Here is a 27,836-nt window from a genome sequence, read left to right as displayed (position 1 = left end):
GTTGCTTGTATGAGATCTCTCCCATTTTAATTGGGCTATGAACTTTCTGTTTGCACTGCTTTTATCGTGTCCCGTAAGTTTGGATGTAGTGTTTTTTTTTTTTTTTTTTTTTTTAGTTTTTTGAGACTGGGTTTCTCTGTGTAGTCCTGGCTGTCCTAGAACTCACTCTGTAGACCAGGCTGGCCTCGAACTCAGAAAATCCACTAACTCTGCATCCCAATTGCTGGGATTAAAGGCATGGGCCATCACTGCCTGGCGTGTTTTCAATTTTTTATTTAAAATTTGGGAGTATTTTCTATTTTCATATATGTATTGACCCATTTTTCATTTGGTAGAGAGTTTTTCAGTTTCCATAAATTTGTAAGTTTTCTGTCCCCCACAGCCCTGTGGTGGTTGATATTCTGTTTTAATCCATGGTTTTCTGACAGGAAGCAAGGAGTTATTTCAACTTTCTTGTTGGAGAAGACTTTATTTTCTGGCAGAGTATGTGATCAGTTTTGGAAAATTCCATGAGGTTTGGAAAAGAAGGTGTATTTTGGGGGGTTGGGTTTAAAGTTCTGTAAATATTTGTTAGGTCCATTTAAAGATAACAGCTATTAGCTGCAGTATTTCTCTGTTTAGATTTTGCCTGGATGACCTGTGCATTGGTTAGAGTGGGTTATTGAAGCCTCCCATATACAGTGTTTGAGTGTTAAAATAGGATTTATACTTTAGTGGTGGGTTTTTTTCTTTCCCTTCTTCCTCCTCCTCCTTCTCCTCCTTCTCCTCTTCTTCTTTTACAAGAGTGGGTGTCCTTGTATTTATGGCATAGATTTTAAGACTGAAAATGTGAAGTTAGTTGATTTTGTTTCCTTTGAAGAGTATGGGGTGTCTTTTCACATCTCTTTTGATTCATTTTGGTTTGAAGTCTATTTTGTTAGATATTAAAAATGGCTGTACCAGCTTGCTTCTTTAGGTATATTTGTTTGGAATATCTTTTTCTAACACTTTATTCAGAGATAATGTATAAGCTTAATATTGAGATGTTTTTCTTGTATTTGGCAGAAGGATGGGTCCTATTTTCCAATCTATTTTGATAATCTGTGTCATTTCATTAGGATATTGGGTCAATTGTAATTGAGAGATATCAATGATCAGTGTTGGTGGTGGTAATGGTGGTGGTGGTTGTGGTCTCTGCATGTGTGTGTGTACATGCAAGCATTTTCATTCTTTGTTTTTGCTGATGTGATCTTATTTACTCCCTGTATACTTATGAGTGGAGTTAGCTTTGATTTTTCTTGAAACATCTTCTGTAGGACTGGATTTATAGATCAATAATGTTTAAATTTTACTTTATTATTTACAACATCTTTGGTGATGAGTTTTACTATAGTTGTACTATAGTCATTGACAGTGTGGCAGTAATCTGGGTTGCTACCTGTGGCCTCTTAGAGTCTGTAGCACAGCTGTCCACCCTTCTAGCTTCTAGTGTCCCCACTGAGAAGTGAGGTATAATTCTCACAGGTCTATCTTTGCATGTTACTTGGTCTTTTTATTTTGCAACTTTTAATATTCTTTCTTTGCTCTGTATACTTAGTATTTTAATCTTTATGTGGCTGGGGATTTTTTTTTCCTGGTCCAATCTATTGGTGTTCTCTGTGCTTTTTGCACCTTTCTGGGCATCTCACTCTGTAGGTTAGGAATATTTTCTTCCATGATTCTATTGAAAATACCTGGGCTTTTGAGCATGGATTCTTCTTTTTCCTCTATTCCTATTATTTCTATGTTGGTCTTTTTATACCGCCATAGATTTCCTGGATGTTTTATGTTACAGATTTTCAGACGTAACATTTTCTTTGATTAAGGTATCCAGTTCTATCATATCTTCAATGGCTATGATTCTCTCTTCCATCTCTTGTGTTGTGTTGAAGCTTGCCTTAGTAATTCCTGTTCACATTTGTAAATGTTTCATTTCCAGTATTCCTTCTATTTCTGCTTTCTTTATTGTTGTATTTCCATTTTCAGGTCTTGAACAGTTTTCCTTCTTTTCTTCATCTGTTCATTTTTTCTCAGTTTTCTTTAAGGGATTTATTCATTTTCCTCAATTGTTTCTGTTTCCCCGGCTTTCTTTGAAGGATTTATCCATTTCCTCGACTTGTTAGTTTGTGTTTTACTGAAAAATTTAAAAGGGGATTTAAGCACTTCTTTTAAGTTCTATTATCTTCTTATATTTGGTTTTCAGATCTTTTTTTCTTCTTCAGTTACATTGGAATAATCAGGGCCTGCTGTGGTAGGATAGCTATAGGTAGGATAGGTGATGAAATATTGCCTTGCCTGTTATTGATTATGTTCTTATGCTGTCATCTAGGAATCTAGGTTCGGAGTGATTTCAGGTCTAGGTGCTGAATTCTTGATTTGCCTTGGTTTAGTGGATATTTTGTTACTTAGTGTGATGGTTAGTATATTCTTGGGCCAGGGAGTTGCACCATTTGGAGGTGTGGCCTTGTTGGAATAGGTGTGACCTGGTTGGAGTAGGTGTGTCACTGTGGGTGTGGGCATAAGATTCTCACCCTAGTTGCCTGGAAGTCAGTCTTCCACTAGCAGCCTTTGGATGAAGACGTAGAACTCTCAGCTCTGCCTGCACCATGACAGCCTGGATGCTGCCATGCTCCCACCTTGATGATAATGGACTGAACCTCTGAACCTGTACACTAGCCCCAATTAAATATTGTTTTTTATAAGACTTGCTTCTTGGTCATGATGTTTGTACAGGAATAGAAACCCTGACTAAGACAAGTTAGTACCAGGGACTGGGGTATTGCTGTGATAGGCCTGACCATGCTTGTATTTGAAAGAATGTGGATTTTGGGACTTTGGATTTGGAAAGCAGTGGATTGCTTTAAATGGGGATTAATGGATCATCCTAGTAGGAATATGGAAGACTTTGTTGCTGGGAGTAATTTGAACTGTAATTTGAACCTGGCCCAAAAGATTTCAAACGAGAAGAATTTCAGAATGTGGCATAAAGACTGTTTTTGTGTTATTTTGGTGAAGAATGTGGCTACCTTTTGCCCTTGTCTGAAAAGTCTGCCCAAGACTAAAGTGAAGAGACTCAGATTAATTGCATTGACAAAGGAAGTTTCAAAAAGCCCAGCAGAGACTTTGTTTTCTGGTTAAGTCTTATGAAGAGAAGTTTGAACAAGCAGAGCAAACTTAGAAAGGAGAAATATAAAATATATGGTTCAACTATTAAAGAGGTACCAGGAAGTGAAATGGAGCAAAATCCTGTGTTCTGGGAAATAACAGATTAAGGGAGTGGAACTTTAGGGCAAGTTCCTACCCAGCTAAATTTAGATTCAGGCCTGGTGGTACACACCTTTAATCCCAGGAGACAGGCATGCTGATCTCTGCGTTCAAGGTCAATCTACAGAGCAAGATCCAGGACAGCCAAGCTTAGGCAGTGAAGGATTTGGAAAACATAAAGCCAGTGACAATGTAATAGTACAAGGAGGTTATGTTCTAGTTCCTGCAAGCAGCAGAACTCAGCAGCTCAGCCATGTGGCTTTGGCTTTAGAGTTAAGAATGGAAGGAACTATTGGGACAATTGATGCTGGTTAGCTGGAGCTAAGAAATTAGCAATGATTAAGAACAGACCATCATCATTGAGGTGAAATCTTCTGGAAATTGTTTTCTGGGGGCACAAAGAAGTTGTGTTCCAGAGATAGCCAAGGTTGTACCTCAAGCTGCGGCTGGACTTGGTAATGTGTAATAGTCACCCAGGTGGTACTGGTTTTGAAGGCATGAAGGTGTCATGAAGAACAGCTGAGGCTTGGCATTGTGAGAGGTCATGAAAGGCCATTGGAGAAGGTGTTGAAAGATCCTGACAGAATGTAAAAGGTCATAGAAGCCCTGAAAGTGGCAAAATAGATTTCATTGTTAGTAGAAGTAGCTTCACTGATTTAGAAAAATAGAGGTGCACAATGCTCTGGCCACTCCTTGAAACTGTGTGTCTGCCAATGTCCTGACCGTTCCTTGAACCCAGGTATGTGCCCACTGATGCACCTCACTGCCAGATGTTTGTGATATTGGGATAGAATCAGAAAATCTCCCCAGCAACCACAGCTGGGGCCAATCCGGAGTTACTGCACCAGCATTAGACTCTTTCCTTGTTTCCCTCCCATACCCATTTCTTGAGAAATCAATCATTTTACATTGCTTAGATCTGGAAATCCCCTACTCCCCCCTTCTTCTTTCCCCCCCTGAGGGCCTTAAAAACTGGCACCCCTTTCCCCTCAGGGTCAACTCCTTTACCCCTGCATGGGATATGAGTCATCCCCAGAGCTCTGGCTTTCCCTGAATAAAGCCTCGAGTGGTTTGCATCAAGCTTGGTCTCTCGTGGGTTCTTCGGGGTCTGCTATTATCCTGAGACTTGAGTGAGGGTCTCCCTTTCATTGGTCTTTCATTGGGGGCTCATCCAGGATTGGTGCGACCACCCATATCTCCGAAGACCCACTTGGAGGTGAGATTTTTTTGTCTAAAAATAATTCTGTGAGCTGGCGAGGTTCAGTGCTGAAATTTGCAGCTGCGATGTTTTGTGAGAAACGGAGACCCACTCCTCAGGGTGAGGCATGGAGTGTGAACAGCAGACGTGCTGGAATCACTGGCTGTGCCACTCTGGGGGATGCCCCGAGCGAGGGGAAGGACTCCAGTCTGGGGTGGGGAGTGAAGAGTTGGTAGTCTTCCTAGACTGGAGGACTTACGCACTTCCCCGACCTTTTGCATTTCTGAATTGGTTTTGTCTGTCCGTTAGAAGATGGGCATTTCCCAGTGTGTATGTGTTTTTTGAGTCTGTTTCGTGTTTTCCATGATATTGGACAATAGGACAGACTTTAACGACCCCCCCCCCAAGTTTGACTTTAGACCACTGGACTGAAGTTAGATCAAGGGCCCATAATCTTTCAGTAGAAATTAAGAAGGGACCTTGGCAGACTTTTTGCGCCTCCGAGTGGCCGGCTTTTGATGTAGAATGGCCACCAGAGAGGACTTTTGATTTGACTCATATCTTTGAAGTTAAAGCCATTGTTTTTCAGAGCGGACCTAGAACTAGGAACTAGAACATAACCTCCTTGTACTATTACATTGTCACTGGCTTTATGTATAGAATTCACTGCCATAAATCAAACCATGGATTCCCCGAGCGTCTCGGAGCACCCCCCCCTCTCATGCATGCGGGTGGGTGAGGAGCACAGCTCCCTCTCTTTCTGCCCTAAGAAGCAGTAAGCACAGCAGTGGTGGCAGCAGAGGCAGTGGCAGTGTGGACCCTGCCTGGACCAGTGCGCTTTCTGGCCCTGCAGTGAGAAGGTGCATGGGGCTCCCATGTCCTCAGTGCCAGCTCCTCCTCCAACTGCTCCTGCTCCCCGAGCCTGAACAAAAGTGAAACCAAAAGGTTCCTCCCAAAACGGAGCCTCCTCTTCAACCCACAGCTCCCCCCAAGCTCCTTCCACTCCACCCTACCTTCTACCCCGACTGGGTCCTGCTTCTCAGCAGCCCTAAGACCACTGGTGGCACGCCAGAAGATCTGTGACTGGGACCCAGAGCCGACGAGCCCAGAGTCCCCCAGCAGATGGCGCTCCTGACACCACTTCTGCTTTTCCTTTGCGAGCTGTAGCCGACCTGCCCTCGGACCCACAATCTCTGCAGACCCTACCATGTCTCCTTTTCTGAGAATCTGGCCAGCCTGATGGCCGGAGTCTCTTATGTTTTCTCATCAACCCACTTAAGATGATTGTCAGCAGCTCCTCCAGGTTCTGTTTACCACTGAAGAAAAAGAGCGCATTCTCCTGGGGAGGCTCAGAAAAATGTTCCTGGAGTGAATGGAGTCCCAACCAACCTACCTAATGAGATTAACGCTGGGTTCCCTCTGGACTGGCCAGATTGGAACTACAACATGGCTCAAGGTAGGGGGAGGTTGGCAGTTTACCATCGGGCTCTGGTCACAGGTCTAAAGGGAGCGACGAGACGCCCCACCAATTTGGCTAAGGTAAGAGAGGTGATGCAGGGCCCTACAGAGCCCATGTCTGTTTTTCTGGAAAGATTGATGGAAGCTTATAGATGCTATACTCCTTTTGACCCGGCCTCTGAGTGTCAACAAGCCTCAGTTGCTATGGCTTTTATAGGGCAATCAGCATCAGATATTAAGAGGAAGTTACAGAGACTAGAAGGATTACATGCCATGGCTTTACAAGATTTAGTCAAGGTGGCAGAAAAGGTGTATCCCAAGAGAAAGACAGAGGAAGAGAAGAAAGAGAGGGAAAAGTGTGAAGAAGAAGAGAGGGAGAATAAGAGGTATAGAAGACAGGAGAGGAATTTAAGCAGGATTTTGGCCGCAGTAGTAGGGGAACATAAAAGAGAGAATAGGCCAGAGAATAGGCAGACAGGGTACTTGGGTAACAGGGAACCTAGACCTGGAAAAAAAAAAGATCTGTCCAGAAGACTTTAGAGAAGGACCACTGTGCCTATTGCAAGGAAAAAGGACTGTGACTCAAATACCAGCACTGGCTACTCCAAGATAGGTGAGAGAATTCTTGGGCACCGCTGGGTTCTACAGACTTTGGATACCTGGGTTTACCACAATGGCTGCCCCCTGGTACCCCCTGACCAAAAAAAATGGAGAATTCTGATGGTCATCAGAACATCAGAGAGCCTTTGAAAATATTAAAGAGGCCCTGTTGACTGTGCCAGCCTTGGCATTGCCAGATCTAACCAAACTCTTTATCCTCTATGTTGATGAGAGGGCAGGGGTGGCCAGAGGAGTTTTTACTCAGGTTCTAGGGCTATAGAAGGGGCCCGTGACATATTTAAAAAGTTGGACCCAGTGGCCAGCGGATGGCCCACGTGTTTAAAGACTGTTGCTGCAGTAGCCTTACTCATTAAGGATGCTGACAAATTAACTTTGGGACAGCAAATAACTGTGGTAGCCCCCCACTCTTGAAAGCATTATCCACCAGCCCCCAGACCAATGGATGACAAACGCCTGGATGACCCACTCACTACCAGAGTCTGTTGCTGACTGAATGGGTCATGTTTGCTCCTCCTGCTATCCTCAATCCTGCTACCTTCCTGCCTGAAACGGATGACTCCTCACCTGTTTACTGCTGTGCGGACATCCTTACAGAAGAAACTGGGACCCCTTCCCCCTCGGGGTCGACTCCTCTACCCCTGCATGGGATATGAGTCGTCCCCAGAGCTCTGGCTTTCCCCGAATAAAGCCTCGTGTGGTTTGCATCAAGCTTGGTCTCTCATGAGTACTTGGGGGTCTGCTATTATCCCGAGACTTGAGTGAGGGTCTCCCTTCAGAGGTCTTTCAGTGTAGCCTCAGCTGAAGTTGATGGCCCAGGACTGAAGGGGTCATGCAAAAGATTTGAGGCTTGGGACCATGAAGAGAGCCTATGAAAGGCTATTGGTGAAGCCTAGTTGGAGTGGAACACCCTAGTGTATTGGAGGTGCCAGTATCATGGAATGATCACCAAGAACAGCAGCCATAGTGAAGTGGATCAACCTGAGCTTAGAGTACTACAGAGTGCAGAGCTAGAGAAGTGATGCCAGCCCTTAGGAGGAACCCAAAAGATCAAGTGGAATCCCAGACACTGAAACAAGAAGCTGTAACATTGAAACTGCCTTGGAGACTCAAAGATGTTAAAGATGCAAGAGCCATGGGATACATGCTGGGGAAAGCTGCTAACAGGGAGTGGAACCAGCCCAGGAGAAAGCAGTTTGTTGTAGTTAACAAAGATGAAAAAGGAGTGGAGATCTGAAGACAGCTTTGACATCAGCCATGGAGATGCAGAGTTTGGAATTTGCCCAGCTAGATTCCTGTCTTTCTTTGGGGATTACAGTTAAGTGATTGGATGACTCTCAGGAGAGACCTTGAACTTTGGACTTTTAACATTGTTGAGATTGCTATATACTATGAGGACTTTGAAAGTTGGACTAAGTGCATTTTGCATCATGCTATGTTTAAGTATGGCCCCCCCATAGACTCATGTGTTTGAAAAGTCTGAGGGGGCCAGGGAGTGGAATGTGATGGTTAGTATATTCTTGGGCCAGGGAGTGGCACCATTTGGAGGTGTGGCCTTGTTGGAAAGGTGTGACCTGTTGGAGTAGGTGTGTCACTGTGGGTGTGGGCATAAAATCCTCACCCTAGTTGCCTGGAAGTCAGTCTTCCACTAGCAGCTTTGGATGAAGACGTAGAACTCTCAGCTTTGCCTGCACCATGACAGCCTGGATGCTGCCATGCTCCCACCTTGATGATAATGGACTGAACCTCTGAACCTGTAAGCTAGCCCCAATCAAATGTTGTTGTTGTTGTTGTTTTTTTTTTAAGACTTGCTTTGGTCATGGTGTCTGTTTACAGCAGTAAAACCCTAACTAAGACACTTGGTGTCTGTTTCCTCTCTGGATTTTCAGAGAGTGAGTTGACCTGTTTTATTTGTTCATTGATGTGTTCACAGGAAATTCCTACTTGTGTCAGATGATGGGTAGTTGGCATGATTTAGAGGAAGAAAAGTTAGAGGAATGGGTCTTTGTGATCCATTCATAAAGAATTCAGAGTGGAAAGAGAGACCACAGTAGGTTTCTGCAGGGCAGCAGGCATGGGGGAATAAAAAGGATGGGAGAGAACCCGCATCCCGCCAGAGTTCTGGTGCTCTGGGCAGGCAGATGTGGAGGACTGCCACGTGCTCTCCACGCAGCCCCAGGTGGGTTTCTGGCTGTGTGAAGCCACAGAACCCTTTCGGGGGGCGGGCCAGGGTTGGGTGGATGGACAGGGAGCAGTCCAAGGTCTCTGGGCCTCACAAAGGCCAGAGATAACAGTTTCTCAGTCTCCAACATCCCAGATGTTGCTGTATGTTGAGGAAGCACTGAGAACAAAGTGGGGGCCCCAGGGGCAGCTCAGCCAGCCCCTGGGCCGAAAGGGGGAGAGGGAGTGCTAGGTGGTTCCCACTTGGGTGAGAGTCCTTACTTAGTCCAGTCCGTGGCTGGAGTGCAGGAAGGCCTTCTGGCAGAAGGTTAGACACGGCTCTTTAGAGGAAAGCCTATTCCATTGCTCAAGCATGGTGGATCTTGATGAACAGAGACAGTCTATGGTTTTAGAGCTTTATTGTAGAAAGGCAGGGAGAAAGAGAGAAAGACTGGCTATGGCCATGTGGAGAGAAGGGGAAAGGGAGGGAGAGAAAGTGAGCTAGAGATAAGAATGAGAGGTAAGAGCTTAAGAGAGCAAGGAGGGGCCTAGCAGTTCCTTTTATAGTGGACTGGGCTACCTTGTTGTTGCCAAGTAACTGTAGGGAGGAGCATACCTGGCTATTGTCAGGTAACTGTGGGGGTGTAGTCTAGCCAGAATGCCAGGAGCTTGGGACATTGTCTGCATGACTTATAGTCACAGGATTATGGAGTTGGGGGCTCTATGGTGTCAGGCACCTATGTGTCTGGGAGCATGGCTCACTGTTCCATCCCTTGTAGAGTTTCTATTGGGTCTCCAGAGTAAGTCTCGCTTGACCAGAAAACAGGCTGCCTTTCACAGTCCCACAGGTTTCTAGCTACAGAGGTGGGGATGTGGGTGGGTTGGATTTCAGAAACAGTAGGAGCAGTATGGGTCTGCCTTCAGACTACATGTTGCTCTGAGAACAGCAGCCCTTGGGTTAGTAAGGGTACCTGCTGAAGTTAGCATCTGGGATACAACAAAATGAATGGTGGAAAGGAACTTATAAGATATCCCTTGGAATCCACAGGAAATATGGGCAGGGCTCAGGAAGGCTGAAACTGGTGCTCTGTTGCAGTGCTTGGGACAAGACTCTGGAATTGGGTCTAGGGAAACAGAAGGGCAGGCAGTCTGTGGATAGCCTATCTGGCTTTCTGACAGGCCTGGTCTATAGTTTAACAGGGCACCAGGGCCAAATTCCTGAACAGAACACCAATGGCTTGTGCTGTAAGATCAAGAATTGACAAATGGGACCTCATAAAATCCCAAAGCTTCTGTAAGGCAAAGGACACTGTCAATAAGACAAAATGGCAACCAACAGATTGGGAAAAGATTTACTGACCCTACATCTGAAAGAGGGTAAATATCCAATATATACAAAGAACTCAAGAAGTTAGACTCTAGAGAACCAAATAACCCTATTAAAAAATGGGGTAAAGAGCTAAACAAAGAATTGTCAACTGAGGAATATTGAATGGCTGAGTAGCACCTAGAGAAGTGTTCAACATACATAGTCATCAGGGAAATGCAAATCAAAACAACCCCGAGATTCCACCTCATACCAGTCAGAATGGCTAAGATCAAAAACTTAGGTGACAGCCAGATGCTGGCGAGGATGTGGAGAAAGAGTAACACTCCTCCATTGCTGGTGGGAATGCAAGCTGGTACAACCCCTCTTGAAATCAGTTTGGTGGTTCCTCAGAAAATTGGACTCAGTATTACCTGAGGACCCAGCTATACCACTCCTGGGCATATACCCAGAAGATGCTCCAACATGTAATAAGGACACATGTTCTACTGTGTTCATAGCAGCCTTATTTATAATAGTCAGGACCTAGAAAGAACCCAGATGTCCTTCAAAAGAGGAATGGATACAGAAAATGTGGTACATTTACACAATGGAGTACTACTCAACTATTAAAAAAGATGATTTCATGAAGTTCTTAGGCAAATCGATAGAACTAGAAAATATCATCCTGAGTGAGGTAACCCAAATGCAAAAGAAAACACATGGTATGCACTCACTGATAAGTAAATACTAGCCCAAAAGCTAAAAATAACCAGGGTACAATTCATAGACCACATGAAACTTAGGAGAACCAAATTCTTACAGGAGCAAATATGGAGATAAAGTGTAGAGCAGAGTCTAAAGGAAAGACCACCCAGAGACTGTCCTACCTGGGGATTCATCCCATATACAGTTACCAAACACAGACACTATTGTGGATACCAAGAAGCACATGCTGAAAGGAGCCTGATATGGCTGTCTCCTGAGAGGACCTACCAGAGCTTTACAAAAACAGAGGCAGATGTTAGCAGCCAACCATTGGACTGAGCATGGGGTCCCTAATAGAGGAGTTAGAGAAGGGACTGAAGGAGTTGAAGGAGTTTGCAACCCCATAGGAAGAACAATAATATTAACCAACCAGACCCCCCCAGCCCCTCAGAACTCACAAGGACTAAGCCATCAACAAAGCAGTACACATGTCTTCAGCTATATTCATAGCAGAGGATGGCCTTGTCATGCATCAATGGAAGGAGAGGTCCTTGGTCCTATGAAGACTCGATAGATGCCAGTATAGGGGAATTGAGGGTGGGGAGGTGGGAGTGGGTGGGTGTAACACCCTCATAGAAACAGGGGGAGGGATAATGTGATAGCGTGTTTCCGGGAGGGATGAAAACTGGGAAAGGGGATAACATTTGAAATGTAAATATAGAAAATATCCAATTAAAAAAGAGATTTTTTTCTAATTCTATCATGTTTAATGTTCCAAATAAATTTTAAAAGTGGTTGAGTGTGTTTTATTTTTAGCTTCAGAAGACATCATTTATATTTAAGAGGAATTTCAATATTATAAATTATTTTGATGACTTTAAAATGTTGATTTTATAATAAATTTTATTAGTTTAATAAAAAAGCAGGTAGTTAGGCACATGACACCATGACAACTTTTTCTTCTGTTACCTGCCAATATTTGAGAGTCAGGAAGAAGAATTACACATTAGCTTAGTGTTGCCATTGTGAAAGATGTCTCTCTTTTGTTTTTATGCATTGACTGTCTTTTGACTCCTATACTACACATATTCCATTTTCTTTACATTTGTGTGTGTATATATATATGTACATATATATATATATGTATGTATATTACACATACATACATTATAGTATTTTGGTGTGGTAGATCTTTTTATAGGGGAATTGAGTCCAATGTTATTGAGATATATTAATAATCAATGGTCACTATTTACTAATATTGTCAATAGTGTGTGTGTGTTTGTGTGTGGTGTGTATGTATGTGTCTGTTTTAATTCCTTTGTTTTTGCTGGCATGACACGATATATTTCCTGTGTTTTCTTGGGTGTGGTTCACTGTATTGGATTGGAATTTTCCTTCTAATATTTTATGTTGGGCTAGATTTGTGGATAGATACCATTTAAATTTGGTTTTGTTATGGAATGTCTAGTTTTCTCTATCTATGGTGATTGGAAGTTAAGCTGGGTATAGTATCCTGAGGTGGCATTTTGTCTGCAAGACATCTGAGGAGGCCTGTCATTCTGGCTTTTAGTGTCTGTTGAGAAGGAGCAATTCTGATACATCTGCCTTTATGTATCGCACTTGGCCTTTCCCCCTTGAAGCTTTTAAGATCCTTTCTTTGTTCTGTAGATTTTGTGTTTTATTACATGGCTGGAGGATTTTCTTTTGGGGTTCAGTCTATTGGTGTTCTGTAAGCTTTTATACATATACAGCCATCTCTTTTTTTAGGTAATGGAAGTTTTCTTTCATGATTTTGTTGAAGTTTTCTGGGATTTTTAACTGGGAGTCTTCTCCCTCTTCTATTCCTATTATTCTTAAGTTTGGTTCTTGTATAAGTTTGGTCCCAAATTTCCAAAAGTTTTGTGTGAGAAACTTTTTAGATTTGGCATTTTCTTCTACAATGTATTAATTTCTTCTATTGTATAGTGTATGCCTGAGATTTCTCTTCCATCTCTTATATTCTGTTGGTGATGCTTGTGCCTGTAGTTTCTCTTTTCTTTCCTAAGTTTTCCATCTTCAGGGTTGCCACATTGTTTTTTCCTTATTGCTTTTATTTCATTTTTCAGGTTTTGAACAGTTTTATTCATTTCCCCCAACTGTTTGAATATATTTTCCTGTATTTCTAAAGGGAAATGCTTCCTCTTAAAAGGCCTCTACATAGTCATTGTATTTTACTTTATGTCTTTAAGAGATTTATTTACTTCTTTAATGGTTTCTATCATCTTCATAAGATGAAATTAAAGGTCATTTAAGGAGATTCAAGGCCTTGCTCTTCAGGAGTGTTTGAAAATCAGAGGTGAGTTCTGATGATGCCATATTAGACTGACTTTGTTGGTTGTGTTCCTGTGCTTGCCTTTAGCCATATGGTTATTTCTGGTGTTGGCTGGCCTGGTTGTTCTTGGTAGTAACAGGCTTCTGGGACTGGTTGTCCAAGGTGGCAGCAGGCCTCCCTGTAGGCAGCCAGCCTTGTGGGCCTGGGGATTACAGGTAGAGTTGTTGAACTAGAAGATGGAGCTCAGAAAGGATTGGGCAGATATCAGATTTCACATTTTCTTTGACCAAAGTATCAATTTTTTTTTGTCATGCCTTTTGCACCTGAGATTCTGTCTTCCATCTCTTGTATTCTGTTGGTGTTGCTGTGTCTGTAGTTTCTGTTTTCTTACTGAGGATTTTATTCCCAGCACTCCCTCAGTTTGTGTTATCTTTTTATCTTCTATGTGCATTTTCAGGGCTTGAACAGTTTGATTCATTTCCTTCCCATTTGATTGTATTTTCCTGTATTTAAAAGATTTATTCAATTCCTATTGAAAGGTCTCTATTATCTGCATAAGAGTTGACTTAAGGTCATTTTCATTTGTTTCAGTTATATTGGGGTACTCAGAGCTTGCTGTAACAGGATATCTCTGCTATGGTGGTGCCATGTTATCCTGGCTGTTATTGGCTGCGTTCTCAGGTTAACCTTTAGCCATCTGGATTTTGCAGTTAGTATAACTTTAGATGATAATTTCATAGTTTACCTTTTGTCTTTTTTAGGGTCTTACTGCTGTGAACAGACACCATGACCAAGGTAACTCTTATTAGGACAACAGTTAATTGGGGCTGGCTTAAATGCTCAGAGGTTCAGTCCATTATAATCAATGCAGGAACATGGCAACATCCAGAAAGGCATAGTGCAGGAGGAGCTGAGAGTTCTACATCTTCATCTGAAGGCTGCTAGCAGAATAGTGGCTTCTAGGAAGCTAGGATTAGAATTGTAAAGCCCACATCCACAGTGACACATCTACTTCAACAAGGCCACACCTGCCACTCCCTGGGCCAAGCACATATAAACCATCACACCTTTGTTGGATGGGTGAGGCTTTTTGTTTGGTGTGTGTGTGTGTTGATTTTTTTCAGGTTTTGGATGATGTTTCCCATGTTATTTATATTCTGCCTTCTGGCCTGAGTGGTTTGGGCCTCTGGTGACTATTGGTTCTTCAGGTCAAGTAAGGTGTCTCCCCTAGTCTCTGCATGCCCTATGGTATTTTGGGTGTTTATCTTGCCTTTGAGGTTTCTAGTACCACCCTAACCTGGTGTCCCTGGTGCCAACTGGTCTCAGGAAATGCATGTCTAATTGTTGATCAGACTGGAGTACAGGAAGTGAGGTGCAGTTTATGGCTCTTTGGTGTGTTTTCAGGAAATTTGTCTTTCGAAGGCTTGGGACAAGTTCTTACCTAGTTGTCCCTGATAAGAGCAGGCCTCTGAGAAAGGAGGTAGCATTGAAGAATTGAAAATGGAGCACAAGAGACAGGGTCCTCTTTATTGCTGTTGGGTGTGCTTTAAAGTGACTTGGGGGTTCAATTGCTTGGAGCAAGTTCTTACTTTGTTGTCCCTAGTGCCAGAAGCCCTCTGGGGAGGCAGGCAGAGTTGTAGGCTGGAAAATGGAACACAGGGGATAAGATGCTGTCTATTGTTCTTTGATGTGCTTATACCGGATGCTGACTGACTTCCTGGCAAGCAGGCAAGGTTAAAGGTTAACCTGAGAATACAACTAATAACAGCCAGGATAACATGGCACCACCAGAGCAGAGATATCCTGCCTCAGCAAGGTTGAGGGCCAGATAATGAAGCAAAGGAGACAAGGTGCATTTTATCACAGTTGGGTGTGTTTTAAGGGTAATTACTAATGTACTTCTAATACTAATACTTATTTTAGTATAATCCCTAAAGGATCCAAATGAAAGTGTTCTCAAATTCTTTTGATCTCGAAAAGACAAGAAAAGAGCCCTGGGTCCTGTGAACCTGTGAATCTGGAGAAAAGTATATAATTTGAGCCTCAGACAACTCACTAGTGTCTTGAGTCAGCAAGTGCCACATGTTTTAAAGAATGCCACAATCACGTTCTTAATTATACCATAGTCCCTATAAAATAGATTTTCCCGCAATACTTCCAAAGTATTCTACTAAGGGAGTAGGAACAATTGGATCCATGTGCAGATAGGAATCAAATACTCAGAAGTCAAAGCAAGGGTTCAAGGCTAAGAAGGAAAGTGTTACAAGGGTTAAAATTGACGAAGAGGAGTGGAGTGGAAGGTACTTAGGAAGGTAAGAGAGTGGGAGACCTGGAGTAGAGTCAAGGTAGGGTCTGCAGGGATAGGAAAACCTACAGGAAAAGGGTAAGCAGTAGGGTACAAATGAACAGGCCAAACCTGATGTCATTGTTTTTTGGACTGTCGTTGAGTTCTGTTAACCACAACCTGGGTTGGCATAGATTTTGGCCAGACATAAATCCCAGAGTATTGAGTTTCCAAATGTTATCAGATGGGTAGAAAACTGTCCCTTTGAGATGGGATAAGGTTTTCCCTTGCATACTTTATGTTTTGTCTAGTACCAAATGTATAAGAAGCCCAAAGGAGCTAATAGGAGGAAACCCTGTCCCTTAGCTTGAAGTCAATTGGTGCTTCCTTGCCTCCTGACAGGTTGGAGTGGGTGATGTGTGATCAGCTACTGGATTCATGAGCTGTGGAGGGGTTGTCAAGGTTTGCAGGCAGACTTTTCAGTGGGGGCTCTTATCAACATCCAGGACTTGTTTCTTTGGTAGGCAGCGATGGAAAGGTTTCTGGTTACATGGAGGAAGAAGCAAGACGACAGTTCTGCTACCTATTCTGGTGAGCTGCCAGCACACACTGATACTCCCCTTCCCTGTTTTGGGGAAGAACGCAGGGAGACGACAGTGTCTTGCGGCCAGCGAGAAATGGGAGTTGGGTTCTGAGCTGATACCACATGGAGTTGTGCCAAACGTGTACTCTACTTCCTTGAGCACATGGGGCCTATGATTGAGAGGTGCAGTCATCGTCTAAGCAGAAAAAACGTGGCTATCCATAACAGATGTTTCTTCAACCTCATTCTTTACTCTTCTCTACCTGCCCTGCTGAACACATGACTGAAGTATTCCTGTCTCAAAGATGACAATGATTTGACCAAGTATGGAGGAGGAGTCAAGAGTTTGGGCTATTGAGGATAGAACTCAGAGGAAGAACATCTTTCTGCTGGTAGATCCCCACATGTACATACAGGAACCAAGAGCCAGGGTAAGCTTAGGAGATCTGGTAGAGCCAGAGTGGAAAGAGCAAGTGAGTAAGTGATGGGGTTTTTGTCTCTGACCTCCACTCCTCACGAAGCACACTCAGAAATATGGATTCCTGCCTTGTACTGACTAGAAAAACATAGTTCAAGTACTGGCCATTGGTAGCTCTAAGTCCAGTAAGGAGTTGAGCTAGGAATGTGAAAGGATTTGAATACAGAGGAAGATGTTATACAGAGCACTGGCTCCACTTCTCATCCCAGTATCACACTGGATACGTTTCTTGTCCTTTTGGGGCATCTGTCCACGCAATATTATTGTGTGAAAAATTTCAGTATGAAATGCATTAAAGGATTAGTATATATACATACAGAAATATGTGCAAGTCAAAGTTGACAAGTTTTAAGTTTTCAAATCAATAGGACACATGCCAATACGTGGGTGCTTTAGTTGAGTGTGATGGTATACTCCTGTAATCCCAGTACTGAGAAGGTAGAGGCAAGAGGACCATGGAGTTTAAAGTCTTTCTCACTTTACCAGTGAGTTTGAAACTAGCTGGGTCTACATGAGACCTGTCTCAAAATGAAAACAAAACAGACAGGAGCTTTAAAGTTACCTCAGAAACTATTATTTCTATTCAGCTGCTAGCATGATCATTTATTTTTAATTTAAAGAAATTCAAATTTATTTATTTATTTAATGTCCATGTACATCAGAAGATGGTATCAGATCCCACGGGACTACAGTTACTCACAGCTGTAACCTGCCATACAAGTGCTAGGAATTGACCTCAGGACCTCTGCAAAAGCCGATCTTAACTGTGGGGTCATCTCTCCAGAACTATGTATGGTGACTTTTATCTCTCTTACAGTAGCAGAATCATACCATGTACTTCTTTGTAGTTCTTCACTCTGTTGTATATAGGAGCCACTCCATTAATTTACTTACTCTCTGCTCTATGAATGGACTCATCTTCTAATAACAACAATTACAATTTCCTGACTTTTCCACATGAGAACTCACTGCATATTGCTGCCAGGACTCTCAGTGAGCATATGAACACATCCTCCATTGTATGGAGGAAAGGAACCACTGGGTCCTATATTCAGCTTGAATAGACATTCTGGAAGCATGTTGAAGGTGCTAAAATATGTATTCTGTTGTCATCAGTGGATGATTTTCACACCACATCCTCACCAATAATTGGTATTATCAGGCTTTTTCATATTGTCATTCTAATATTCATCTAGAGGCTATTACTTATAACCTTTGCTTGTATTTTCTGGAAAACTAATCACAAGGAATATCTTTCCTAGTCCTCTGTATATCTTATTCCACATGGGACTTGTTTAAATTGTTCACTCATTTTTAACTTGGCCTGACTTTAACTGGGAATTTATGAGTTCCTTATTTTGTGTGTGTATTCTGCAACTTCTTTACTAAATATGTGTATAGTAAATGTCTTTCTCCACTTACAGATTTGTCTTTTTACTTCTAATGGGGCTTTTTGACAAAGAAAAACTCTTACTTATCAATATTTTTCCTTGGTAGTACATTTTATGCCCTGCCTGAGAATTATTTGTAAAAATCAATCAATCAATCAATCAATCAATCAATCAATCAATCAATCAATCAGCCTCAGCTCTGATGCCTGCCAAGAGGCTGGCTCTAACCCAACACACACAGCTTTTCCTACCTCCAAAGAGGTGGGCCATTACCCAGCACATTCAGGTGAGACACTACCCCTACCCCTATACAATCTCCCAGTGTGCAGGGACTCCAACAGTCTGCTTCCTTCCAGTCCAAACCTACACCAGCAACAATCATGGAGTACCCACAGCTCTGCATACCTGCCAAGAGGCCAGCTCCAACTGCCACCCCTACATAAAAACAACTCTGCCTACCACTGAGGTGGCCTGCTCAAACGTGAGACACATATCTTCACCTGTCTTCTGGGAGGCCTGCTTCAATTTAAGACACTCAACACCAGAGACTACTAGATGACAAAAGGCAAGCCCAAAAATATAACCTACAGAAGCCAATGTAATATGGCATCATCAAAATGGAACTCTTCTATGACAGCAAGCACTGGGTATCCTAACACACCTGAAGAGCAAGACTATGACCTTAAATCCCATCTCATGAAGATGATAGAGGCCTTGAAAGAGGATATAAATATTTCCCTTAAAGAAACACAGGGAAACATATTCAAACACATAGAAGCCCCTAAAGAGGAAACAAATCTCTTACACAAATACAGGAAAATACAATCAAGCAGGTAAAGCAAATGAATAAAATGGTCCACGATCTAAAAATGGAAATTAGAAGCAATACAGAAAACACAAATAAAGGCAACACTGGAGATGAAAAACCTATGAAAAAGAACAAGAACTAGACATGCAATCATTAAAATAACACCTATGAGGCAGCTCACAACCATTTTCAAAGCCAATTATAGGCTATCCAAATCCCTCTTGCATCTTCACAGGCCCAGACATGCACACAGTGCACACACATACATGTAGGCAAGACATACATACACATGAAATAACATAATTTATCTTTCAATAATAATGGGTTTACAGGTATGTAATACACTTATGTACTAAGTTCATTCTTTGAAAGTATACAATCTAGTAGTGCTTTCTTAGTATGTCATTAAAATTGTGCACCCATCACTCTGTTTTAAAAACATTTTTATCTTTGAGAAGAAACCCTAGCAATGTATTGAATCATTCCTGCATCCCTGGATGATGTCTACTTGACCATGATGGGTGATATTTTTAATGTGCTGCTGGATTTGTTTTGCGAGTCTTTTCTTGAGTATTTTTGCATCAATGTTTATAAAAGGAATTGGTCTGAAGTTCTCTTTCATTGTTCAGTGCTTCTTGGTTTAGGTATCAGGGTGACTGTTGCTTATACAATGAGTTTGGCAGTGTTCCTTCTGTTTCTATTTTGTGGACTAGTTTGAGGAGTATTAGCTCTTCTTTGAAGTTCTGGTAGATTTCTGCACTAAAACCATCTGGTCCTGGGCTTTTTGGTTATGAGACTTTTTTTTTTTTTAAAGTATAGAATAGAGCTTATTTAGGGCATGGAGAGGAAAGTGAAGAGGGTAGCAGAGTTAGAGAAAGGCAGACAGAAGGAGAGAGTAGAGACATAGGGGCTGGCCATGGTCACATGGAGAAAGAGGGGAAGGGAGTGAAAGAGAGGGGACACCAGGGGGAAGAGAGAGGCAAGAGAGCAAGAGGGTAAGAGCTGGTTGTGAGGCTTTTACTGCTTCTACTTCTTCAGGGATTATAGGACTGTGTAAATAGTTTACCTGGTCTTGATTTAACTTTGATAAGTGGTATCTGTCTAGAAAAAAAAAGTCCATTTCATTAAGATTTTCCAACTTTGTGGATACAGGTCTTTCAATAAAACCTATTAATTTGTTGAATTTTCTGATTGTCTATTGTTATGTCTCCTTTATCATCTCTGATTTTGGTTATTTGGATACTGTCTCTATGCCTTTATTTTGGATAAAGGTTTGTCTATCTTGTTGATTTACTCAAAGAACCAGCTCTTGATTTGGTTGATCCCTTGTATAGCTCTTTTTCTATTTGGTGATTTCAGCCCCGAGTTTGATTCATTCCTGCCATCTCCTCCTCTTGGGTGTATTTTCTTCTTCTTGTTCTAGAGCTTTCAGGTGTACTTTTAAATTTCTGGAATGAGGGCTTTTTTTGGGGGGGTTGCAGGGAGGGAACCAGAAAAGGGGATAACATTTGAAATGTAAATAAAGAAAATATCCAATAAAAATGAATTCAAGTCAACAATTCAAATAAGGAGTTTCATCAAAAAACAACTACAATAACACCAAGCCCACCATGTAGGCCCCTCCCTGACTGCAGGGCCTGAGAGCCAGGCCTGGCCATTGATAAGTCATTTACATAGTCCTCTCCCTTCTGCCTTTATCAATATATGATGGCAGGCTTCAGCATGCTTTTGGTGGCAAGTCTTTCTGGAGCCCCTTCTCATGTGACAGTGATGCAACAGAGGTCTCAGCAGGAGCTCACATCACAAGTCACCTCCTTCCTGAGGTCAAGGTGGCCCATGATAAGCTGGGTAGCTGTGGCTGGAGCCAGGGCATTATGTTGATGAATCCTAATGATGTTGGAAGGCCTGGCAAGCCACCATGCAATTAGAAGCCTGTTCATGTCTGGGTGGGTTCCAGACAGAGGCAGGGCTAGGAGCAGGCAGGAGCAGGCACATCTAGGGGATCTGCTTTGCAGGTGGATGGGGGTTTTACATGGGTCATCATCTCCAAGAGAAACCCACGGAGGGCCATTTAACTAAGTCCAGCAGCTGCTCAGAAACCATAGTCACGCCAGAGCAGTGCATGATGTCTCTGTACAGGTTACAAGGAGGAGGGCACTCCCCAGTACAATAGCACAGGTGGCTGCCCGCACCCTCGGAACATCAGCCTCTGTGAAGTTCATCACTATCTGCATCCATTAAACTGTGTCTTTGGCAGTGAGGCAGCTGTGTCTGGTGACAGGGTCTGTTGGTAAATAAGGGTGTAGTGACAGGTTCTGGGGGCCAGGGATGAATATACAATGTCAGTTTCTGACCTCATCTCAGGTAAATAGGAGGGGATGACAAGGCAGGAGGATCAATTTGCGGCTGCTTGGTATCTCTGGTCTGGATTCCTAGTCCATAAATACCTCAGTGCCTTCAGGAGGCCAGACATGCTGGCTGCACCAGGAGCCTATGTAAGGGGCCACAGCTGACTGTGGAGCAGGCACTGTTGAACTCCACAGTTCTTCCTCTGATATACAGATGTCCCCTGGCTTGGAGAGTCTTCCGAACATGGATTTATTATTCTATAGGAAAGAAGCCTGACATTCTGTTGGCTCAGACCAAGGTACTTGTTTGGGGGCCAGAGACCTGAGCTTTCTTCTCTGGATGTTGGCACCCAGACCTGGCTCACTCACATAGATGGAACCGCCCCAAGACCTTCTCGGGACACAGGGAGACTTTATAAGGGACTCCATTTCATGCTCATTAACCTGGACTGGCTAGACCATTCACAGGTGGCTTGATCCATTTGCTCTACCTCTACCTATGGTAAGTTCAGTATAGTGAGAGAGCTGGGGTTTTTCTCATCCACTGGCAGCTGTGTGCTCCTCTGGATGGGCAGGTAGGGTAGAAGAGGGAGCTGGCAAAAATTTTGGAGTCAGGTGCCCTTCTCTGGTTCCCCTTGCTGGTCCTGCGACACTGTGGGTCACTTCATGCTCTTGTGCTAGATGCTCCTCTCTATATTTCTTTTTTCTTTTCTTTTCTTTTCTTTTCTTTTCTTTTCTTTTCTTTTCTTTTCTTTTCTTTTCTTTTTTCCTTTCCTTTCCTTTCCTTTCCTTTCCTTTCCTTTCCTTTCCTTTCCTTTCCTTTCCTTTCCTTTCCTTTCCTTTCCTTTCCTTTCCTTTCCTTTCCTTTCCTTTCCTTTCCTTTCCTTTCCTTTCCTTTCCTTTCCTTTCCTTTCCTTTCCTTTCCTTTCCTTTCCTTTCCTTTCCTTCTCTTTTCTCTTTTCTCTTTTCTCTTTTCTCTTTTTTTCTCTTTTCTCTTTTCTCTTTTCTCTTTCTCTTTCTCTTTTCTCTCTCTTTTCTCTTTTCTTTTTTCTCCTTTCTCTTTTCTCTTTTCTCTCTCTTTTCTCTTTTCTCTTTTCTCTTTTCTCTTTTCTCTTTTCTCTTTTCTTTTCTGTTCTCTTTTCTCTTTTCTCTTTTCTCTTTTCTCTTTCTCTTCTCTTCTCTTCTCTTCTCTTCTCTTCTCTTCTCTTCTCTTCTCTTCTCTTCTCTCCTCTCCTCTCCCCTCCCCTCCCCTCCCCTCCCCTCCCCTCCCCTCCCCTCTTCTCTCCTCTCTTCTCTTCTCTTCTCTTCTCTTCTTTCTTACTTACTTCTTTTTTCCAGTGGCATTATCTTTTTTCTGGTCCAATATCTATTGACAAATTCAGACAGTGCTTAATAAAACTTTAGTTAGGTCACTGTACACCTTCCTGATAAAATTTGTATATTCAGCTTCCATTTATTTTTTTGTAGAACATGATTTTAATATTTTCAACTGTCAATATTCAACAATAAAAATAATGTTAAAAATATATTTCGTTGTTATGTCTCCCTTGTTATTTCTGATTTTATTAATTTGGATACTGTCTCTGTGACTTCTTGTTAGTCTGCCTAAGGGTTTATCTATCTTGTTGATTTTCTCAAAGAACCAGCTCCTGGTTTGGTTGATTCTTTGTATAGCTCTTTTTCTTTCTATTTGGTTGATTTCAGCCCTGAGTTTGATTCATTCCTGCCATCATCTCCTCTTGGGTGCATTTTCTTATTTTTGTTCTAGAGCTTTCAGTTGTACTGTCAAGCTGTAAGCTCTCTTCAGTTTCTTAATAGAGGCACTTAGAGCTATGAATTTTCCTCTTACAACTGCATTCTGTGTCCCATAAGTTTTGGCATGATATGTCTTCATTTTCACTAACTTCTAAAAAGCCTTTAATTTCTTATTTCTTCCTTGACCAAGTTATCACTGAGAAGAGTGTTGTTCAGCTTCCATGTGGATGTGTGCTTTCTGTTTTTTTGTTGTTGCTATTGTTGTTGTTATTTAAGACAAGCCTTAGTACATGGTGATCTGATAGGGTGTATGAGATTATTTCAATCTTTTTGTGTCTGTTGAGGCCTGTTTTGTGATCATTTATATGGTCAGTTTTGGAGAAGGTGCCATGAGGTACTGAGAAGAAGGTATGTTCTTTTGCTTTAGGATGAAATGTTCTATACATATCTGTTAATAAAAGAAAGATGAAATTTCAAGACCTGTAAGTCATATAAAGTACTCAGAAATTGCTGGTTGTTTGTGAGCCTAGAGGCTGCCTGGGGCTGAGAAAAAACAACAAACAAACCTGGGTATGCCCCGTGGTTAAAACATTGCTGGGAACAGCTTAACCTATAAGATAAAGAAGAGTGTGAGGACAAGCAGGGCTATCTTGTCTGGGTCAACACCACCTAGCCGGAACCTCCCCTCTGTCTACTGCCCCTTGATGCCGGGTAAAGTCATACATCAACTGGTTGCTATGTGAACAAAGATAAGCCCCCAGCCCACAGGAACAAAGTCCTGATGCCCTTTTGCTGACATGTAATCTTTCTGTTAATGTTTAAATAAGCCAATAGTGTGTCGCTATGCTGAATTCCACACCCCTAAGCCCCTTACCCCATAAAACTCCCTAGCTTTCAAGCCTTGTGGCCGACATTCGTTATCTCCTGTGTGGAATGCATGTTGGTCCGGAGCTCTGTAATTAAACGACCTCATGTAATTACATCAAGGCATTCTGTTCTGTTCGTGATTCTTGGGTGCACGCTGGATCAGAAATTGAGTGGGGGTTTCCCCACTAGGTCTAACATTAGAACCATTGCTACTGTTAGTTTCACTGTATCTCTGTTTATTTTCTGTTTCCCTTATCAGTCCATTGCTAAGAGTATCCCACTATTATTGTGTGGGGTGTGATGTGTGCTTTGAACTTTAGCAAAGTTTCTTTTGTGAATGTGGGTGCTTTTGCATCTTTGAGCATAGATGTTCAGAATTGAGAGTTCATCTTGGTGGATTTTTCCTTTGACCGGTATGAAGTGTCTTTCCTTGTCTTTTTTGATAACTTTTGGTTAAAAGTTGATTTTATTCAGTATTAGGATGGTTACTCCAGCTTCTTTTTTGGGACCATTTGCTTGGAAAATTGTTTTCCAACATTTTACTCTGAGGTAGTGTCTCTCTTTGTCACTGAGTTGGGTTTCCTGTATGAAGAAAAATGCTGGATCCTGTTTATATATCTAGCCTGCTCACCTATGTTTTTTGGGGGGAATTGAGTCCATTTATGGTAAGAGTTGATGAAAAGTAATTGTTACTTCCCTTTATTTTTGTTGTTAGAGGTGGAATTATGTTTCTGTGGCTATCTTCTTTTGGGTTTGTTGAAAGATTGCTTTCTTGCTTTTTCTAGGGTGTAGTTTCCCTCCTAGTTTTAGAGTTTTCCATCTATTATCCTTTATACAGCTGGTTTTATGGAAAGATATGGTGTAAATTTTATTTGTCATGGAATATCTTGGTTTCTCCATCTATGGTAATTGAGAGTTCTGCTGGATATAGTAGCCTAGGCTGGCATTTGTGTTCTCTTAGGGACTGTATGATATGTGCCCAGGATTTTCTAGCTTTCAGTCTCTGGTGAGAAGTCTGGTGTAATTCTGATAGGTCCGCCTTTATATGTTACTTGACCTTTTTCCCTTAATGTTTTTAATATTCTTTCTTTGTTTAGTGCATTTGGTGTTTTGTCTATTATGTGTCAAGAGGAATTTCTTTTCTGGTCCAATCTATTTGGAGTTCTGTAGGCTTCTTGTATGTTCATGATTGTCTCTTTCTTTAGATTATGGAAGTTTTCTCCTATAATTTTGTTGAAGATATTTACTGACCCTTTAAGTTGGGACTCTTCATAGTCTTCTATCCTTAAGTTTGGTCTTCTCATTGTGTCCTGGATTTCCTGGGTGTTTTAGATTAGGAACTCTTTGCATTTTGCATTGTCTTTGACTGTTGTGTCAATGTTTTCTATGTTCCCTTCTGCACCTGAGATTCTCTTCTCTAGCTCTTGTATTTTGTTGGTGATGCTTGCATCTATAACTACTGACCTTTCCTAGGTGGTCTATCTCCAAGGCTGTCTCTCTTTGTGATTTCTTTATTGTTTCTAATTCCATTTTTAGATCCTGGATGGTTTTGTTCAATTTCTTCACCTGTTTGTTGTGTTTTGCTGTAATTCTTTAAGGGATTTTTTTTTTAATGTAACCTCTTTAAGGGCTTCTGTTTACGTGTGTTCTCCTGCATTTTAAGGGAGTTGTTTACATCCTTCTTAAAGTCCTCTATCATCATCATGAGATGTTATTTTAAATCAGAGACTTGCTTTTGTGGTGTATTGGGGTATCCAGGGCTTGCTGTAGTGGGAGAACTGGGTTCTGATGATCCCAAGTAGGCTTGGTTTCTGTTGCTTATGCATTTGCCCTTGCTTCTTGACATCTGGTTATCTCTGGCACTAGCTGGTCTCACTGTCTTTGACTGTGGCTTGTCCCTCCTGCAAGCCTGTGTGTCAGTACTCCTGGGAGACCAGGTCTCTCTGGGAGGAATTTGGGTATGAAAAGCTGTAGCACAGTGTTAGCTCTGGGGTGCAGACAGAAACCAGAAGGACCTGTCCATAGCTGTTCCTCAGATCCTGTGTCCTGAGGGTTCTTACAGTCTTACCTGTGCTCACAGGTATGTCTGCACTCCAGTGCTACCCACACTATCCCTGTGATATTTGGCTATCAGCTATGTGCATTTCTTATGGATGATTCTCAAGCTGTGGGCAATTCCTATGGATGATTGATAGGATATAGGTTTTTCCTCAAGATGATTGCTAGGTTGGGGGTGTGCCATGTGCATAAACAACAGACTGTAGCTATTTCCTGTGGATGATTGATTGGTTGTGGGCTTTTCCTATGAAGATTGACAGGTTGTGGGTATTTGCTATGGATAATTGACAAGCTGTAATTGTTTTTTTAAAAAAATATTTTATTAGGTATTTTCCTCATTTACAATTCCAATGCTATCCCAATAGTCCCCCATACCCCCCCAACTCCCCTATCCACCCACTCCCACTTTTTGGCCCTGGCGTTCCCCTGTATTGAGGCATATAAAGTTTGCATGACCAAAGGGCCTCTCTTTCCACTGATGGCCGACTAGGCCATCTTTTGATACATATGCCGATAGAGACAAGAGCTCCGGGGTACAGGTTAGTTCGTATTGTTGTTCCACCTATAGGGTTGCAGATCCCTTTAGCTCCTTGGGTACTTTCTCTAGCTCCTCCATTGGGAGCCCTGTGATCCATCCAATAGCTGACTGTGAACATCCACTTCTGTGTTTGCTACACTCCAGCATAGTCTCACAAGAGAGCTATATCAGGGTCCTTTCAGCAAAATCTTGCTAGTGTATGCAATGGTGTAGGCGTTTGGAGGCCGATTATGGGATGGATCCCTGGATATGGCAGTCTCTAGATGGTTCATCCTTTTGTCTCAGCTCCAAACTTTGTCTCTGTAACTCCTTCCATGGGTGTTTTGTTCCCAATTCTAAGAAGGGGCAAAGTGTCCACACTTTTGTCTTCATTCTTCTTGAGTTTCATGTGGTTCGCAAATTGTATCTTGGGTGTTCTAAGTTTCTGGGCTAATATCCACTTATCAGTGAGTACATATCATGTGAGCTCTTTTGTGAAGAGTTACCTCTCTCAGGATGATGCCCTCCAGGTCCAACCATTTGCCTAGGAATTTCATAAATTCATTCTTTTTAATAGCTGAGTAGTACTCCATTGTGTAAATGTACCACATTTTCTGTATCCATTCCTCTGTTGAGGGGCATCTGGGTTCTTTCCAGCTTCTGGCTATTATAAATAAGGCTACTATGAACATAGTGGAGCATGTGTCTTTCTTACCAGTTGGAACATCTTCTAGATTTATGCCCAGGAGAGGTTTTGTGGGATCCTCTGGTAGTACTATGTCCAATTTTCTGAGGAACTGCCAGACTGATTTCCAGAGTGGTTGTACAAGCTTGCAATCCCACCAACAATGGAGGAGTGTTCCTCTTTCTCCACATCCTCGACAGCATCTGCTGTCACCTGAATTTTTGATCTTAGCCATTCTGACTGGTGTGAGATGGGATCTCAGGGTTGTTTTGATTTGCATTTCCCTGATGGTTAAGGATGCTGAACATTATTTCAGGTGCTTCTCAGCCATTCAGTATTCCTCAGGTGAGAATTCTTTGTTTAGCTCTGAGCCCCATTTTCTAAAGGGGTTATTTGATTTTCTGAAGTCCACCTTCTTGAGTTCTTTATATATGTTGGATATTAGTCCCCTATCTGATTTAGGATAGGTAAAGAACATTTCCCAATCTGTTGGTGGTCTTTTTGTCTTATTGACGGTGTCTTTTGCCTTGCAGAAGCTTTGCAGTTTTATGAGGACCCATTGGTCAATTCTCAATCTTACAGCACAAGCCATTGCTGTTCTATTCAGGAATTTTTTTCCCTGTGCCCATATCTTTTGACCCCCTTTTCTTCTCGGGGGAGAGGCCCAATTCAGAGATCAGGACAATAGTTTTGTCTTAATAGCTCCCAACATCTCCCCCATTTTAATATTTTTATTAAGGCATCTTGTATAATAAATTTGTAGCCACATTTTTAACGACCACCTAAACGTTTGTTTGCTCACTGGGTGATTCTCTAAACCACGAAGAACACAAGGACAAGTCATCTATGAGGCTTGAATTAATGGTTCCAGTCTGTTGTGTATAACCTGGGATATCCAAGGGATTTAGGAACGAAGCAAGCTCCATGGGTAGAGGTAAAGGTCTGATACCCAGTGTGCAACGTTAGGGGCCATGTACAGGATTGACTCTCAGGCCCACAGATTTTTACCCAGAGTAAC

General features: G+C 42.2%; 1 long non-coding RNA gene across 1 annotated transcript in view; it reads left to right on the top strand.

Annotated features, from left to right (window-relative positions):
- The first annotated feature begins 4,275 nt into the window (after positions 1-4,275).
- Positions 4,276-27,836, top strand: part of Gm38415 (predicted gene, 38415) — a 40,905-nt gene continuing 17,344 nt past the window's right edge. Inside the window, exons 1-2 of the long non-coding RNA NR_131056.1 lie at positions 4,276-4,498; positions 13,806-13,839. This is a non-coding gene — a long non-coding RNA (predicted gene, 38415). The remainder of the gene's footprint in view (positions 4,499-13,805; positions 13,840-27,836) is intronic.

Source organism: Mus musculus, chromosome 8 (genome assembly GCF_000001635.26).
Source record: "Mus musculus strain C57BL/6J chromosome 8, GRCm38.p6 C57BL/6J".
NCBI lineage: Eukaryota > Metazoa > Chordata > Mammalia > Rodentia > Muridae > Mus > Mus musculus.
Note: the sequence above shows the minus strand (reverse complement) of the source record. Positions and strands in the feature narration are given on the sequence as shown.